This window comes from Heliangelus exortis, chromosome 16, assembly GCF_036169615.1.
Source record: "Heliangelus exortis chromosome 16, bHelExo1.hap1, whole genome shotgun sequence".
NCBI lineage: Eukaryota > Metazoa > Chordata > Aves > Apodiformes > Trochilidae > Heliangelus > Heliangelus exortis.
This window is the reverse complement of record NC_092437.1, coordinates 5,653,780-5,670,876: the sequence shown is the minus strand read 5'-3', so window position 1 is coordinate 5,670,876 and position 17,097 is coordinate 5,653,780. Positions and strand designations below refer to the sequence as shown.

The 17,097-nt window shown below is 36.7% G+C and overlaps 1 protein-coding gene and 1 long non-coding RNA gene across 3 annotated transcripts in view; one reads left to right on the top strand and one right to left on the bottom strand.

Moving 5' to 3' along the window:
* Positions 1-13,905, bottom strand: part of LOC139803736 (uncharacterized) — a 93,258-nt gene extending 79,353 nt beyond the window's left edge. Inside the window, exon 1 of the long non-coding RNA XR_011729147.1 lies at positions 13,762-13,905. This is a non-coding gene — a long non-coding RNA (uncharacterized lncRNA). The remainder of the gene's footprint in view (positions 1-13,761) is intronic.
* The window catches only part of TUBB1 (tubulin beta 1 class VI), a 340,778-nt gene that overhangs the window by 109,138 nt on the left and 214,543 nt on the right, over positions 1-17,097 (top strand). The window lies entirely within an intron of this gene.

The following is a 17,097-nucleotide window of genomic DNA, read 5'->3' as shown; positions in this document are numbered from 1 at the left end:
AGCCATGCAGTACTAAAATTACCTGCTGTAAGCAGATTTGATTGTAAACTCAAGAACTTCTTAGAACTGCAATGATTAAAAAAAAGGCTTTGTCTGGACTTCTGGTTCACATCAGCTGCAGGGTGACTCAAGTGTGACTGCAGGGGACTGAAATGAAGAAAGAGGGTGTCTAATGGAACACCTGAAATAATAGGTCAGTATCTGTTATGTCTTATAATGATGTTTTGCAGAAAATTCGCAAGAATAAAGAAGAGCTCATCACTGAAGAACAGTTTTCTGTATGGTTTAAGTAATACCATGAGTACAGACCCATTTTTCCCCTTAAAAAAGCCTGCTTAGTAGAGCACACATAGGTTTCTCTCTGTGTCATGTTAATTTTGCATGCTTTTTTGGCCATCTGATTGTTTAAGCAGAGCAGAAACCAAAAAGTAACTGTTTAGAGCTTTCTGTATGATGGACGTGCAGTTTGCTATAGTATGTGTAGAAGTCTTAAAATTTAAGTACTGTCTGTTTTTAAATACTACTTTTGGAATAGAGATAGGAAAAGAGAAGGAAAAAGCAAGGGAGTCAAGGAAGCTCTTCTTCGTAATTCTTAGGTAAATAATTTCATTTTATGGATCCTGGCTATACGAACACCTGTCCCAATATTAGTAACATACTGAAAACACTTCCCTGCATTTCTCCTTCAGCACAAGATCTAGAAAAATTTTTCACTGTTTAGGAAGCTGCCTTGGTTCTGACTTTAGTACTTCTCAATCTTTGATCTAGTTGTGCTCCCAGTTTGTCTATCTAACCTGACATTTTTTCCTTCCATGGCTGTTTGTTTATTGTAGGTATTAGAGTACAAGAAGGTATTGATCTACTGCACAACTGAAGGCTATATGGCAAATTAATCAGGATTTCTTACTATGAGTCCCTATTATATGGCATTTTTATATACAATGCTTTCAAATTTTCTGGTTCAAGGTCATATCTTTTCTCAACATGTATTTTTAGTAAGACGAACACATATTTTGTTTTTCATAGTGCTTTGATCCTACAAATATCCATGTACATTCTTCATATGAAGTCTTGTTGAAATAAATAGGAATAGCTTCACATATGTGGTTAAGCACTAGCATGTATATCTGGAAAATGAATGCTGAGACAGTCAAGTTGCCCAGAAGCAAGAAGTTAAAATCCACATATGGCCTCTCTGAAGAAATTAAAGGCATATTTTGATGCTATTACAATTATTTTAATTTTCAAAATATAAGCAATGACTTCTAGAATACAAGGCTCGATTGAAAATGAAGTGCATAAAAGTACACAAGTAGGCAGAAAACAGCTCTGGGATTCTAACAGAATTATTAGATAAATACTTGGAAGCATTGCAGAATCACATTTTTGTTGAAAAAACCTCTTTCCCTCTCCCCTTAACAAAATATATGTAAATTTCAAAAGTTTTTGTATTCTTCATTAAAAGCTGCTGGTCTCAGCAAACCTCAGCATTGCACAGGTAAACCCCATGAGCCCATTACTTCCTTGGCAAAGAGTTCAAAGACAAGATAGGCCTTATTTCTTAGTTTCAAGTCAGACTGTTTCACCTTTCATCTTGAAAACAGATTGGAAATCTGATAAATGTAACCCACTGAGGGAGATATTTGCGATTTTTAAAATTTTTAATTTTTGCTCTAAAGCCACTGAAAGGTCGCTTATTTTCAGAAGCATCATCATTCACCTTTTGAGGGAAAAAAAGAAACTGTACATAAATATTTAAAGTGACAGACACATCAAGAATTGCGTAAAGAAAAAGATCCAGTGATGGTAAATTGTTCTTATACCATGTAGTCTCCTCCTCTATTACCAACTTTTATTGAAAATTAAACACAAGTCTGTCAACTGTCTGGAAGGGCTCATCACCTATGGCTCTACAGAATATTCCACAGTAGAGACTGGAACTGAGGGAAGGACCTGAGCAAGCCTCATACTATTCTTTGTTCTGCCCACAGAAATTCTCCAGAACCTCATAGCATCTCTTAAGCATCCACGTGCAGAAAGAAGCTACAAGAACATATTTATGAGCAAGGCCAAAGATGATCACAAGTAATTTTAGAGAACTAAATGTTTCAGAAATGACAAGACAAGCAAACACACAAGGAAACTCCAGAGACAGCCTGAGTCTTATAGGGTTGATGTGTGGTAATGATCACTTTCAGTACAGAGCAGCAGGGCAGAATCTTATTTGGCAAGTAGACATTTCATTATTCAGGATTTTCTCTCTGGTTTTAAGTTTTGTTCTTACAATTTGCTTACAACACTGTCTGCTCTTCAGCCTAGGGATGGACTAATTAACCTTAAAATTAATTTAATGTTAATTAGCTCAAGTACTGAAGATGGTTTAGCCACAGCAACCATGCCAGCCAGTTTACCTTGCATACACACAGAGATAAAACTACTTTGAACAGTGAATTAGCCTTCATGGTGTTACACACTACTGAGTATAAAATTGCTCTTACTATGCTGATGGATCCAAAATTGATTTGGTAATCTCTACTGTACCTGTAAATTCTATATTGTCCAGTCACAATCATTCATCTAGGATTTCATCTGCAACATCAGCTGTTGAAAGTCTGAGATTAAAGTTTTAACCAAGAAAAACAGAAGTGTAGATTTCAGCTGTTTGACAGCTCAGTCTTAACATGTGGGGAATTATCCCTTCCCCTCAAAGAAAATATCTCCAATTTTGTCATTCAATTGCACTTACTTCATTTTTTTCCCCTGGTATTCTACATCATAAATACAGATGACCTTGCCGACATTACATGGATTCATTTCAATAAGGACCTTTTTTGTTTTCTACATATCAAAAAACATTCATTCAAAATTTATGATAAAGTGATAAAATCCATAGAGCTTCAACAAAATTAGTAACATGGAGTGAACTGATTTTTTTTGTATTCTATTTTTTAAACATAAAAATGTATTAGCGTCTTGAATAAGGAAGAGATATCTTCTTGGTATATGCATAAAATCAAAGGAAATCTGAAGGCATAGGAAGACCTTAAAGCCACATTCCTCCTCTCAGGGACGTCAAGTTTCTGAGAATGTTACAAGAACATGTATTGTATTTGTTTTCCAAATAGTTGAAAAAGAATCCTTCAGGAAATTAAGACATCTGAGATACTTTAAACATGGTGATAACAGTAAGAGAGATGAGTCTTTTAATGTTTCACTCCCAATCAGGAGAAGAGAAAAGGAGTGCTTTCACTTTGTCCTAAACACCTAAACACCCAGCACAGGACTAAATTTACAGAAGGAGAACACTTGAGAAAGGTGGATGTGGAGACCTGTCAGACTGATTGCTCTTAAAAATCGCTTTCTCTGAAGTGTTTTGTTTTAAATAACATATTGCTTTTCAGAAACAGAGCTGTACTATAAAGCTGCAGAGAATGGAACTGCAGGTGTTGACCTGACCTGCTGAAGGAGATCGTGATGAACAGCAGAGGTTTAGAGCCTGAGGCCTCGGACTGGAATGAGCACACTATGGAACTCTACACCAAGAAAAGTGATGGCTGGAGGCTTAAATGGGGCACCCTAAAGAAGAGCATGAGCAGGGTCAGAGAGGCAATTTATTTAGGAATTGTCACACTGTTGACCAATGTTCTTCAGGGGGTAGAGCAGACTCACTACTAGTTTGGCAATTCGAAGTCTCTGAAGTATGTCAGTACTTCTGAACACGCTTCCACTTTGTGATCAGCATGCTGTCAGTGCAAAACTATGACAGGAGACTGCCCGGCAGGGTCTGCCTCTGCAGCCCACAGAAAGCAGCTTCATGAAGAATTTACAAAGCAATGTAAACAAATCAATAAGATTACTTTACAGTTTTACAGATTTGTCACAGGTATTGGTATTATAGCAGCGTCACTCTAACAGGACTCTGGAGAATTCCTCAACAGCTTTGTTATCAAAATATTCTTGTTCTTTCCAGGATTTGATTGCTACTGTGAACTCAGACAGGCTGATTAGGTGACAAGGTATAGATGTACTTCCCACCCTTATATCTAGAACAAACAACTCTTACCCTAAAATAGATTTCAATATACATAGAATGGTAGATGCAGCTGACAACACTTAATTTTTACTTTGGAAATGTACCAAAACAATACCTGCTCCTCCTAAAACCATAAGACTAGGTGCAACTCAGAACTAAAAAATGAATTAACTAAAAAAACAATAATAAGCAAGAACACTTACAGATTATTAGATATAATACAGCGCAATGATTAAAAGGTACCAATTTATATAACAAGCTAACAAGACTTTTGAAAAGGGTTTTTATAGTTTTCCAAATGCCTGATATTGTAGAATATGTAAAATGAAAGGTCTTGCTCTTTCATACTTATTATCTGATTTCAGATTAGTGTACTGAATATCACTACCAAGCATGGTCACATGAGAAGAGCCAGTATTGTGTGGATGAACACAAAATAAAATGGATTTCCCAGTACTTGGTATGGCTATGACTACTTTTGCAGGAAGAGACACTCAATGTTGTAGACAATTCCCTCCAGAAGATTAAATCCAACCATAAACTCATTAATAACTCAAGATACAATTATTATTTTATTTAGCTTACTTTAACAGGAAGTTTTTAACTGTTAATCACTAATGCAGCCCTGAAGATAATATACAACTGGTCTTAGACTTTGTTGAGACTCCTTGTACTGTTCAATTAAGGTAAGGCTCTTAAAACTCCCCAAAACATTATACTCTGTAGAATCAAAACTCCTATTATTTCAATAGGCTTCAGGATCAGAATCTAAAACCTAAAATAATCTCTTCTAGAAAATTCATAGTTTAGTAAATATTTTTAGTTGTTTTCATCTGATATCTTCACCCAGGTCCACAAAGATTTTTCCATGGGGATACCCACATATTTACAGATCTTACTTAATATTTTTAATTTAAACCCAGAAATTTCCTGTCTTTTCCATCCTCTTCTGTACTGAAGGGGTCCTTTTAATTTAAATGAAGGCCTAAGCAAGTATCTATCCTTACAGTTAGGTTCATAGGTGAATTGTGATGTTCAAATGTAGCTAAGGGACTTTGGAAGCACAAATTCCTTGTGTTGTTAAGCACCGAGAAGCTTTGAAAATTCCCTTCCCTGAAGCCAATGTTACCACAACATTAACATTGTAAATAAGGCAGTGCCTAGAAGTCCCTGAGCAGCACCTTTGAAGGGAGGTTTAAAAGGCTGCTTGTGTCAAAAAAGCAGCTGAAGCTAATTTTTTTTTAATATATACAATATCTGTTCACTCAATAAATACAGCTTATTTAAATGGGAGTGTCAAAAATGTGCACATATATTGCTCAACACAATTACTGCTGGTTTGTGTAAAAGAGATTCAAATCTGCATTCAAAGACAATTTAAGGTGATTAAATTATGTTATTTAGTTATAACCTTAAACCTGCAAATTAAAAAGCTTCTTTAAATGTTGCAAAAGGTTTCAGAAATTTTATTAATAAATGTAAAAAAAAATAAAATTATGACTTTATAAAGAACATGCTCTTATGCCAGAAATGTCAAACACTTTTACCTGATAAGAAAAAAATTACAAGTAAATACAAACTCTCAGGATAAATTGTTACAGAATACCAGCATCTTCAGCCAACAATATCAGCAATAGCCTGCATGGGTGTGACCAAAGAAAAGGCGTATTGAATTCATACCAGTCAGTCTTTCAGATGAAGAACATGATGCACTTCACATCACTGATTCAAGACTGCACTATAATGTCTAAATACATTTATAGAACACACTGTGGAAAAAAATTATAATTGGTTATTCAAAAACATCAATTCAGGGCTTCAGTTAAGTACAGACATGTCAGTGTCACAAGTCCACAGTATGTGCATGCATTTGGTAGACATGAAGGATTTTGCATTTTTGTCAAAATGAAGCCAAGAGTGAGTATATTATCCCCAATTTCACAGTGGGATTAACTGGAAAATGAATAATCATGAAATAAAAGTTTCAGACTTACTGCCATTGGCCAAAGCAGTTTTCAAATCCATAGCAGAATTATAATAGTTTATTATTCCAATTTGTCCAGAATTGACAAAAGCTACAAAGCTTTCTGCCCCTCCTCAAGATTTATGCCTTATGGGGAAGACTTTTCTCATGAACCAGTCCAATTCAAACCAAGTGAGAAAAAGCAGGAAATTAGGGTCAGAAAATTATAATAGGATAAGAGAAAAAAAAAAAAAGAATGCTGTAGACTCTGTCCTAAGTAAGTTATTTTTACAGATTAACTTGGAAAAACATTCAAGGAGCTTATGACTAAATTTACTTGAAGATCAAGACCAAAAAGTTCTTCTACAAAGCTGTCACCTTTAAAGAGTCCTGACATCTTTACAGTGGTCCGAGTCACATGGCTATCGGAAACTGTTCTGTAACTACTTTCAGAAGACTTATTTTGCCAAGTGTTTGTGACTAGTTTCTCTGAGAGCTGCTGTTCCCACTGCTACAAGAAAATAATTTCCTTGGCTTCCTGAACACATCTTATTTCTTAATTCTGGTATTTTTGGCTACAGCTCAGCCTGCCTTCTCTCTGACTACCGAAGGTAATGTTATCCATTTCAGCTTAACAGCAGTGCAAGGAAATCAAGGGAATCTAACTAAAAACATTGAGAAGCCTTTTGCTCAGAAGTTATTTATTCTGTGGAAAAAAAATAGGGCTCAGTCCCATAACCTTTGTCTAGTGGGATATTCTGAAGACTTACATTACAGTACAGATAATCTCTTCCACTTCAGACAAACAAAAAGGAGTATAATAATAAAAGAAACACTAGAAAGGAATATATTACACTCACTTTCAAAGACTACACATAACCTAAGGGAAAATGTGTTACATAAAGAACTCTAGTAACTTATTTGCATTTAAACAAAATTGGTTTGGTTTGTGCTGTGGTACTATTTATGAATGATGGACACAATACAGACTAATACTTGGCACACACTCAAGGAGAAAGAACCAAGAAATTAGATTACTGCTGTGAAAAGTCACAATTAGTACTAGATAATTTAATTAGTTCATCAATATCTCTGAACAGCTTTGGTACAGACTCACCTCACCATCAGGAATGTAGTAATGTCTATGCCACATTCATCAGAATGTTTTCTAACACCTGCACCACAATCCAAAAACTGTAGAATCCTCGGAATTCTTTGGTTTTAAGAGTTTTAAATTGGGTAAAGGGCCTTGCCCAAACAATCCTCCAGTAGGATTTAGTGGTAGAGAGGAGGGAGATAATTAGTTAGTGTTGAACTTAAATAAACCTTTTTTTCTCTCTTTCCCCCCCCACCCCCCCTTCTCTTTCTCTCTTTTGTGATCATAGTAATTATAAAAATCACAATTAAAAAACAGCTATCATTCAACCAAGTCCTAATAGTTGCTTCTCCATTCCTGGGTCTCATACCTGACTTTTAAAGAAAATATCTTCTTTGTTGTGGGGCAAGTCTGGAAAAGGGATTTTCTACATGCTTAAGATATTTACTTCAGCCTGCTTTTGGCCAAGTCTGTTAATTTCATTATCTTCGGTCATGTTTACATTCTGATTTTTTTCCTAACTTTTGTCTTTAAAAAGCCCTCTCAAGAAAAAAACTTCTTCACTAATGAAATATTCACAATTTCTTAAACTGAACTTTTTTTTCCCCTTCCCCCCGCCTTCACCTGAAGATTTATGACATTTGAATTAAATATTTTCTTTGAAAGTAAATACTCTATGTTACGCCTATACTGGGAATATTCCTACTGTTATACCTTTGGCAAACCATAGCTACAAGAAACATACCTAGAGAAGACAAGGCATGTATCACAGAAGCAGTAGCTGGATAGAGTCAAGGGTTCGTTTAAGTTGCCCTACTATGCTTCTTGCTCTGGGAAATGCATTTCTAAAGCATTTTGGCATTTATTTTTAAATCCTCCTCAATTTTAATGACAACCTGTCTTGCTTACTTTCTTCATGTCTAATCCCTTTCTGAAATATTCTTCTCACTTTAATGGATTTCTACAATGAATCAGTGTGGCCACTTCACCAAGTCTGGATGCTTTGTAGGCAGTACTGAGTAGCAGCTTCTGTGGCATCCAGCAAATAAAACCTGTAAGTGGTGAGTGACTTTGCATCACCCTCTCATGCGTGGTGTTAGTCTGGACATGCAACAGACATGGGAATCAGATAAATGTGTGAAGCATTTGTAGTACTTTCAACACAGAGAATCCTGTAGTCATTACAGGAGTGCCCACCTTACCTGGCATCTAGGAAAGCAGCCAGTTTGGATTTTTCTATGTTTTGTAACATGTTACATATATTTTCTGTAATACGCGTGTGCCCTCTAGGTATCCTCACCAAGTGCAGAAGTGCCTTCCTAATTTGGTCCCTTCATATATAGGAATTTCCATGCTGCATCCTAACACTTAGCTGATAGGTCACACAGCCTCTTTGAAATGTAGGCTTGGTGCCAAGCCCCCTTTGCTTACTGAGTTTTGTAATTTTTGCAGTTCTTTAGAGTTAGCTCATCCCTTTAGGCAGTTCAAACATGTTAAGCTCTGCCTGTCCCCAAGAAATTACCTCCAGTGCTCTGAAAAAAGCAGTCTTCCACTTCTGTTTTGTGGCCATGGGAAGAATTAGGTACTAAGCCAGTGTCCCTTGAAAATGAGCTACTGCTTGCCAAGTAGGTGCAGAGAGATAGAAGTGTGACTGAAAATATAAATGCACCTACAGCAATAGCTCTCAGCTTTTATATCATCTGCAATATTGATAGAAGTTGACAAATTAAAGAAAAAAAAAAGGAAAACCTCTTAAGAGATGAGAAACGGAACCATAGCTTTCCAGAACATACTGCAACAAATCTATTTTAGAATACAAATTTTATGGGATGCCAGCCCTGAAAATGTCCAGGGATGGCAAATGGGTACAAAGTCAAGTTTTCAAGAGTTGTTTTGTTTAGGGTTTTTTTGCAGTTCATTTTGGGTTTTTTTGTGTTTGCTTGTTTACTAAAAAATGTACCATCTAATAATTTTCCACAAAATTAAGGAACTGGCTCAAACTCAATTAGATCAGTGGGTGACTTCACAAGAGTTTAGATCAGGATTTACATCTCACTTCAGCATGGGTTTAAGGGTGTAAGTTCAGCTTTCACAGAAATTCCACTATTTGTAACACCTGAGGTGACTTTGTGGAGCTGGAAGTCATTCCGGGCTATGCTGCTAGAAAGGAATCAAAAGATGATGACACACTAAGGAGCTCTGCAGCCACTGTGCAATGCACAGTGCACCACCAACTCTTGCACCATTTCGTCTTAATTCTTCATGATGGACTTCAGAAAATGATGGACTAACAGACCACCCACCATGCTGAATCATGGACAGGGCAGGCGAAAGCTCAGGAAGCCATTCAGAGAGTTCTACCCAACTTTTTAAACTTATTTTTTGTAAAAGCGGAGATTGCTCTAGATCAGGCAGTAGACAGGTCAAAGAGAATCACATCTTTTAGCATCTGAAAGAGATTTGAAGTCAACAGCACTTGGCAGAACTTGTTGGTTTAAAGTAAACTAGAGATAATCCTACAGAAATAAAAATTCCAGACAATGCAATGAGCCTGCTTTCAAGGAAAACTATTTTTGAAAAGGTTTTGAGGTTCCAAGAAGAGCAAAGAGCTCTTCTTTTTCAAAAAGGAGACACAAAGTATTGCAAATGCATTCCTGATTGTATGTTAATTATTACATATGGCTAGATTATTCAAACTTATGAAAAATTCCAAATTAATCAATATATCTGTAGATTGATTCTATCATATAATTTACAGATGATGAATTAAAGTTAGAACTGCAACACAGCTGAAAATTTATCCATGATCTAGGTCCTCCAGTAGAGGGTTGTGAGTTAAGTAACTGGTTCCACATAGCTTCCTGTTGAACTTCAAGAGAAATATCAGAAAATTCATAAAGGTTTCTTGCTCCATCTCAAGCCTTTCTGGTAGTCACTACAATCCAAAAGTAACATGGAGTCTTTATTTTGTGAGCTGAGAAACCCAAAATGCAAAACTTCTGAAACTGAACAAAAACTGAACTGCTTCTTTATATCGTGATTCCACAACGCTCCTCTTCCTGTGTGCCCCTCAGGTAGGCATTCTGAACTGAAAGGTCTTCTCAGAGATTTACTGTTTTTCTTACATTTGTAACACTAGTACTGAAAGATCTTCATACTTTAAGTCTCCCAGTGTTGTACTAACAACACATTTGACTCCCCTTTATAGATCAGTTTTATTTTATTAAACATAATAATTCATATGGTTATTGCTAATTCTTTACATACAAAGAAGAAATTTAATAGCAACATAGTTCTAGCCATTGAATTGGCTAACTTTTAATTTAAATTTAAGATTTAAAAAATTTTTGAAATTTAAATTGGTTAATTTCAGCACATCTTGTGCTGTGATTTACATATTGCTCGGTTTTCATTCAGTGTGTGCTAAAGGTGAACAAGACAAAAATTAGACATAAGACTGTCATAGATTCATTCAGGTTAGAAAAGATCCTTAAGACCATCAAGTCCAACTGTTAACCTAGCATTGCCATGTCCATCACGAAGCACCACATAGCCACGTCCCTAAGCACCACATCTCTGCAGAAATCTACCGAACGGAAACCTGCACACCCCTTCCCATCGCTCCCGAACCCACGCGTGGTTCCCCTCAGCCTGCCCAACAGCGCCACCTACCGGCCCGAAGCTGCCGCCCCCCGGGCTCCCGCCTCTCCCAGGGCTGGGAACGCAGCAGCAGCACCTTCGGGTTATGGTTTTACAAGCGAGAGTCAGGAAATAGACAGAGATCTCATGAGATAATTAGACTGAATAAAAACCTAGTTTTAGCTTCAGATAACAGCCTGCAGTTCCCACAGAAGCGGTTTGCAGCTGCAGAAACAAGTCAGAGACCCAAATGTTACACAGGAACAGAAGAGTTTGCATGCTGCCTCTGGGGTGAATTTTGATGTTCTTGCATGGGAGGGATATCAACTATAGCACAGTTTAGAACGAAAACCTCAAGTTACACGTGCTGTCCTAGAAAAAAGATTTAAGGAGAACTAATACAATGGAAGATCTTAAGCTTCTAAAATTCATTCATTTTCTTAAATACCAAACTTGTATTTTTAAAACAGTGCGAGAGAAGACATTGATTAAAACTACCTCAACTTATCAGTCTATTCATGTGCTATAATTAAAACCACGATGAGTAGGGACTTTGTTACTAACCATTGGTACCTTACACTTTTGGAAGCACATGGTTACCAGCTCAAAGAATTTGTGTAATTATAGGCAGATAAGCAGCCAATAATATGGAAGACAGATCTCTACTTGTACTTTTAGGCAGAGGTCTCACTAGATGTCTGTTTCACTCTCATATGGAATTTTCTATTAAATGCTTCACCTTATCTGATCACATCCTTATCTAGATCACATGCACACATCTTCAGAATCATGTTACCATTGCACCACCCTTTGCTTAGAATGGGCAAAGGACACGACGATCCTTATTATCTGATGTAAATGCAAAAATAAGACTAAATAAAAAAAAGTTTTCTGTAACAAAAGCCAAGAAATAACTCCCAAATAGCACTACAGTAAGGAAGTTTATCCCAGTACAAGCTAAAGATGAGTTACTTGGATATTCAGTGCATAGTTTACATAAAAGAAGTCCTACCAATCTAACAGCCAGGGAAGGAAAAGAATTTAAACCTTCTGTACAAGAAAATTTAATCTCTACCAACAGTGTACATAACTAATAGTATAGGTTTCTGGACAAAAACCTACTGGTAGCAAAACAGGAAATCAGTGATCTCAATTAATCAAGGATTCTTTTAGGGGTACTTATTTCAACTAGTTACAATATTAGATTGTCTTTCAGAAACAGCTTGAACAAATGGTCCCCCCTATATTTTAAAATCTGAAACTTTTAAGCAACCTTCATAACACCATATGAACACACCCTAGCAGATTTTCATGCTTTTAAAAAATTGATACAAGAACTTTCATTTCTTTAGAACTGGGTCTAGTGCAGAAGCAAAAAGGTTATTGGGTTTGAGTCTTTCTTGAAGAGTCACAAAAGAATCAGATAGCAAAGTATAATTACCAGATGAGTAAAAATAAAGAAAAAATAATTCCATTAAGACTGGATTAATATCATTGTCTTCAGGGATGAATACTCATGAGCACAAGTTAAATTAAGAAAGATTACAAAGCCAGATGAAACATGCAGTTTCTGAGCATTGCTCATCTATCACAGATGAGATTGAAGCTAAAATCCAGGAATTACTATAAACGTATAAAAGGCTTGTTTTGTCTTCTACATTTTAGAGACAGGCAATTATTGTAAGTATTTGTTTTAAATAAATAAAACTGACAGAGAAAGATGAAGTGATTTACTTGCTTGGAGCCTAAACTGGAAATCAAACCCAGACCTCTTGAGACATGATCTGTTGTTAAGAGTAAGGGCATATCTGAGGTCTCTTAATAAATGCAGGAGGACACTTTCAATTGTATCATTTGGTCCTTAGTTAGTTTTTCATTACAGCAGTCAGGCAGAGTGGACAGGAAAGTGAGAGCTTCCTGAGCCTCCTGAAATCAAGCTAATGCTAGATGAAAGAGAAACAGAAAATTAAAAAATCTGACAACAGTGTAGTACATATGCATTTATACTCTGGAGCTCCAAGCTCAGTCCCAAACTTAAGAAAGCAGCAGAACTTGATACTGAAAAGTTGTTCAGCTATAAGTAAATTTTAATATGAAATATCCTTCAGAAGGTAAAAAGAAGAGAGGGGAAAAAAAACCCAAAACAAACCCACCCAAGAATACAATAATTCACTCCCCTTGCCATTTCCTTGATCACTAAGGTTTGTATTAGTTTGGGAATGTACTGGACCAAGAAGTACTTTGAGCATTCTCAGTTAAGCCTTCAACAAGTGAAAGCCAATAATAACAGGTAATGATTGACCTTCTTTGGCTTAGACTTGCCTTCCACTCTGTCTGCTTTTAATTGCTGACTTTTGCATCATAATGCGGGCACTGATCCTTATTTTTCAGCAGTCTTTAGTGTGTTAGTGTTAACACACTAAAAACTTTAGAAAATTCAAGGCAAAGCTGAATGTTACAGACAAGTGTTAGAAAATTAATTTCTGTATATTTATGGTCTTTAAGATTAGAAGGAACTGCAAACATCTAATCAAGGATGTTTTTCAGTCCTTTCTCTCCACAGTGTTTCCACCTCTGCTTTCTATATGTGGCCTTTATAACTCATTCTTGGATACACACTTAATAGGGAACCTAACAGACTTGAAAAAGTGTCCTGTCCTTCCTAATTATTTACCATTCCATGAATAATTGTAATGCACAAGGGTTGTTGACACTCACTCTGAAGCTGTTCATGACTGGCATGGCGCATTGTCAGAAACCACAGGAAACGGATGGGTGTGGGCACCCCCCACCCCATCAGTCCCTTCCCTACTGTGAAACCAACTGCTTCTACCAGCACCAGGAATTCCTGCCCCCGTTGTTTCCAGCAGCAGAAAGCACTTATAGACACTAAGACTTAATCAGTAGGAACAATAATTCAGCCATTGCAACAGCAATTGGGAAAAAAAAACAAAAAAACCCAAACCAAACCAAAATAAGGTACATAAATGCTACAAACTTTTGAGTTTTACTAAATGGCTCCAGACTCACCTTAACTCTGCTCTGGGAACAGGAAAAAATTGGGAAGAAAATCCAGAAACTTGGTTAGCCTCTTCAATCTTCAACAATCACCTTCTTAGTGGCAGTTCACAAATTAGGTGCTTTCTTCTTTACTGAAGTCCTTCTTACAGATGTAGCACTGAAACCACAACATACTAGGTCAAATCATTGTCTGATGACCACTGCACACAGAAAGTTTGTCTGCAATGAAGAATGAAAACAGACCCAAATTGTTAACTCTGCAAATGTTAAAATTAAAGTGGAGCTGCTGCTCACAATTTAAACATAAAAATTGACTACAGACTTTTCAGAATACTTCGAAATGCAAAATGCATATGAAGTTATGACAAATTAATCTGCATTATTTCAAATGTTTAATCCCCTTAAAAGCTAAGACAATATTTAATATCATCCCTCTTTTCTAAATAGATTGCCACTTCACTAAATGTAGTAACTGAATGGCTTATGCACTGAGTGGTGTAGAAATTGTGCAATACAGCATTCCTGGCACCTGGAACTACATCATTATCTACATTTAAAAATAGTCTACTCTCTCACTGTCATTATTAATTTGATTCTAAAGGATTTACCAGTGACAGTTACATAAAAGTATGTGAAATTTACCAAAATTATTCCAGTGAAAGGATTTCACTCCGGCTAATAAAAACAGTCTCATTTCTCCTTTTAAACAACAAGCCCTTATTGGCAAAGTCTCCCAAATAATTCAGCGTACTCAGCTACACACATTTTTACAGCCTCAGAATGGAAGGCTTAACACTATGGATAAATACATTAAAGGGCATGAGGGCTTTGAATGTATGTGTACTGGGACACTTAAAATTGCATGCGAGTAGCGCCTTCTCTTCCTCTCCTTGCTTTCTCCAGTTATGAAATGCTTCCTTTGCATTTTGTTCCACAAAGTCTGGAATTCTCATCACCGATGGGCTCACCCCAAGGATAAACATGTATAAAACAAATATAAATAAACTCAGTCCAAAAGCAGCAAAGGATTTTAGCTGAAGACTGAACTTCTCACCAGACAGGGAACTGGATTTGCATTTTGGGAATAAATGGAAAAAAGTGAGGGGTTTTGTAGGTTTCTATTTTTCATGTTGTTTTTTTTTTTTTTTGTTTGTTTTGTTTTTTTAATATTGAAAAACATGATCAGAGGGTTTCATCCACTTTTTCAGGATACTTATTACTACAGATACATTCACTATGTTCACGTTTAAACAGATGAAGAGCTAATGAAACACTTAGCAATTCTATCTAGTGAGGATCAACTACATTACAATACTACTCAGTACTCTGCATTTCAGAATGATTATTTAGTTGTGCTGCAGAAGCTCAAGTAACATTGTCCAGCTCTGTGGCAACAAACTATTCCACCACTGATCTGCTGGGCAGACTTGTGAAGGTTACTTCACATTGCTGGACCACAGTTACTCCTGCAAAAATGAAGATGCAGACATGTCAACAGGATTAAACTCTTTGAGACCTATGTAGGACAGATACCTCCTAATCAGTGGGTACCTTTATTTATTAATTCAATAAGGCTGGATTGAAGATGTATTAGTTGTATATCAGACTAAAAGCTATTTTAGTAGCATTAGTGGTGCTTTTATATGCAGAGTATAGCATATGTCCTTTGCATTAAAAAAAATCCCCACAATCCCCACTTCAGATCAGAAGCAGCCTCTTTGCCCACGTTTGAGAAAATGCACAACCATTTAAGGATGACTGACTGATCACAGACTTGAAATTATACAAGCAATGCCAAAAAAAGGTGCAAGTACTGAGACAGACCGTAATGTAAGCCAGAATGCACTAGCTGAACAGGGAACAAACAGACTAAATCTGCATATGAAGTCAGCTGATTTAGCTACTTTGTCACCAATGAGAAATGCTTACCCAGTATTTCACCCTAATTAACCAATATGCAATATCTTTTTCAAGCAGCCTTTTCCAAAGTTTACTACAAAACTGATTCAGGTAAGGGGCATCAGTGTTGAGAAGGAACTGAGAGGGATTTTATAACAAGGACTCAACTACAAGAAGAACAGGCCAGGAACTGTCTGGCTAATTAGCAGCTCTCCAGGAGTTTTGGATCCTGGCGCAAGACACATTGGAGAGGAGTCAGCAGCGAGCCCTTGCAGTGACAAAAGCTAACTGCATGAGAAGTCTGTAGCCTGCAAGCCAAGAGAAATGATTGTTCCCCTCTGCTTGGCACGAGAAGATGCATCTGGTTCTCTAATATTGTGTCCAGTCTTGGAACACTCATTGCTAGACAGAGATGAACAAACTGGTAACCAGAGATAAACAAATCAGTAACCTCATTTAACTTACAAAAGGGCCCTGCTTTGAACAGGAAGCTTGAGGCCTGAATAAGCTCCATGAATCCCTTCCAGCCCAAATGTTTTTAGGGTTCTGTGATTTCTAAAGAGGGATTAGATTTAAATAGAAAAATATATATACAAGAGAGCCTTGAAACACAATCACAACATTACTGATTTTACATGTCAGAGAACTAACAAGAGCCAGTTAAAACATACAGCCCTTCACTGTATGTGAACTTCAAATGACCAAGCATATTTCTTTATAGGTAAATAATCACTGAAATTCTTTCTGAATGCAGTGTATTCAGATATTTTAAGGATAAGAAATGAAAGAGCACCTTTCTTCCAAGCCTTGATTCTGTCTCTTTCTGCTTGAACATCCCAGCAGGCCCTGTTGATAGCCTAAAATTTACAAAGTAAAATGACTTCTGAGGTCTAAATGAAGTAACACTGGTGCAGAACACACTCAATACTCAGAAGTGTCATGATGTTCAGTGAGAAATGTGCTTGGGCAACTTAGCTACCTGGCTTCTTAGAAATGATGGAATTTGGGTCATTATCACCAGGACCAAAATTAAACACCAGCTGGGTAGAATGTTGGCCGGAAACTTCTGTCACAGGACAGTGACTGAACATGTCCCAGTTAGGATGCAAAGGGACAGTAACTATGGCACTCTTAACTCTTCTTGTCATAGGCAATACTAGGTTTTTAGAAGAAAGTATTGGGTTAACGTCTTTTCAGAGAAGAAGGGTGCTCTTGGAATTTTGTATACAGGCAAGAGCTTTGTTTCAGCACACCAAGATTCCAGAAAGATGGACAAGCACAGTAGTCCTTGGTAATATGCAAACTACTTTATAATCTAGGCATAAAGAGAATAGTATATTCCATTTCTCATAACCAGAATGACAGAGTTATTACATACACCAGGTATGCAAATTGTATTGTGGATTCACTTGTCCACTTATCTACTGCACTAACGATGGAACAATT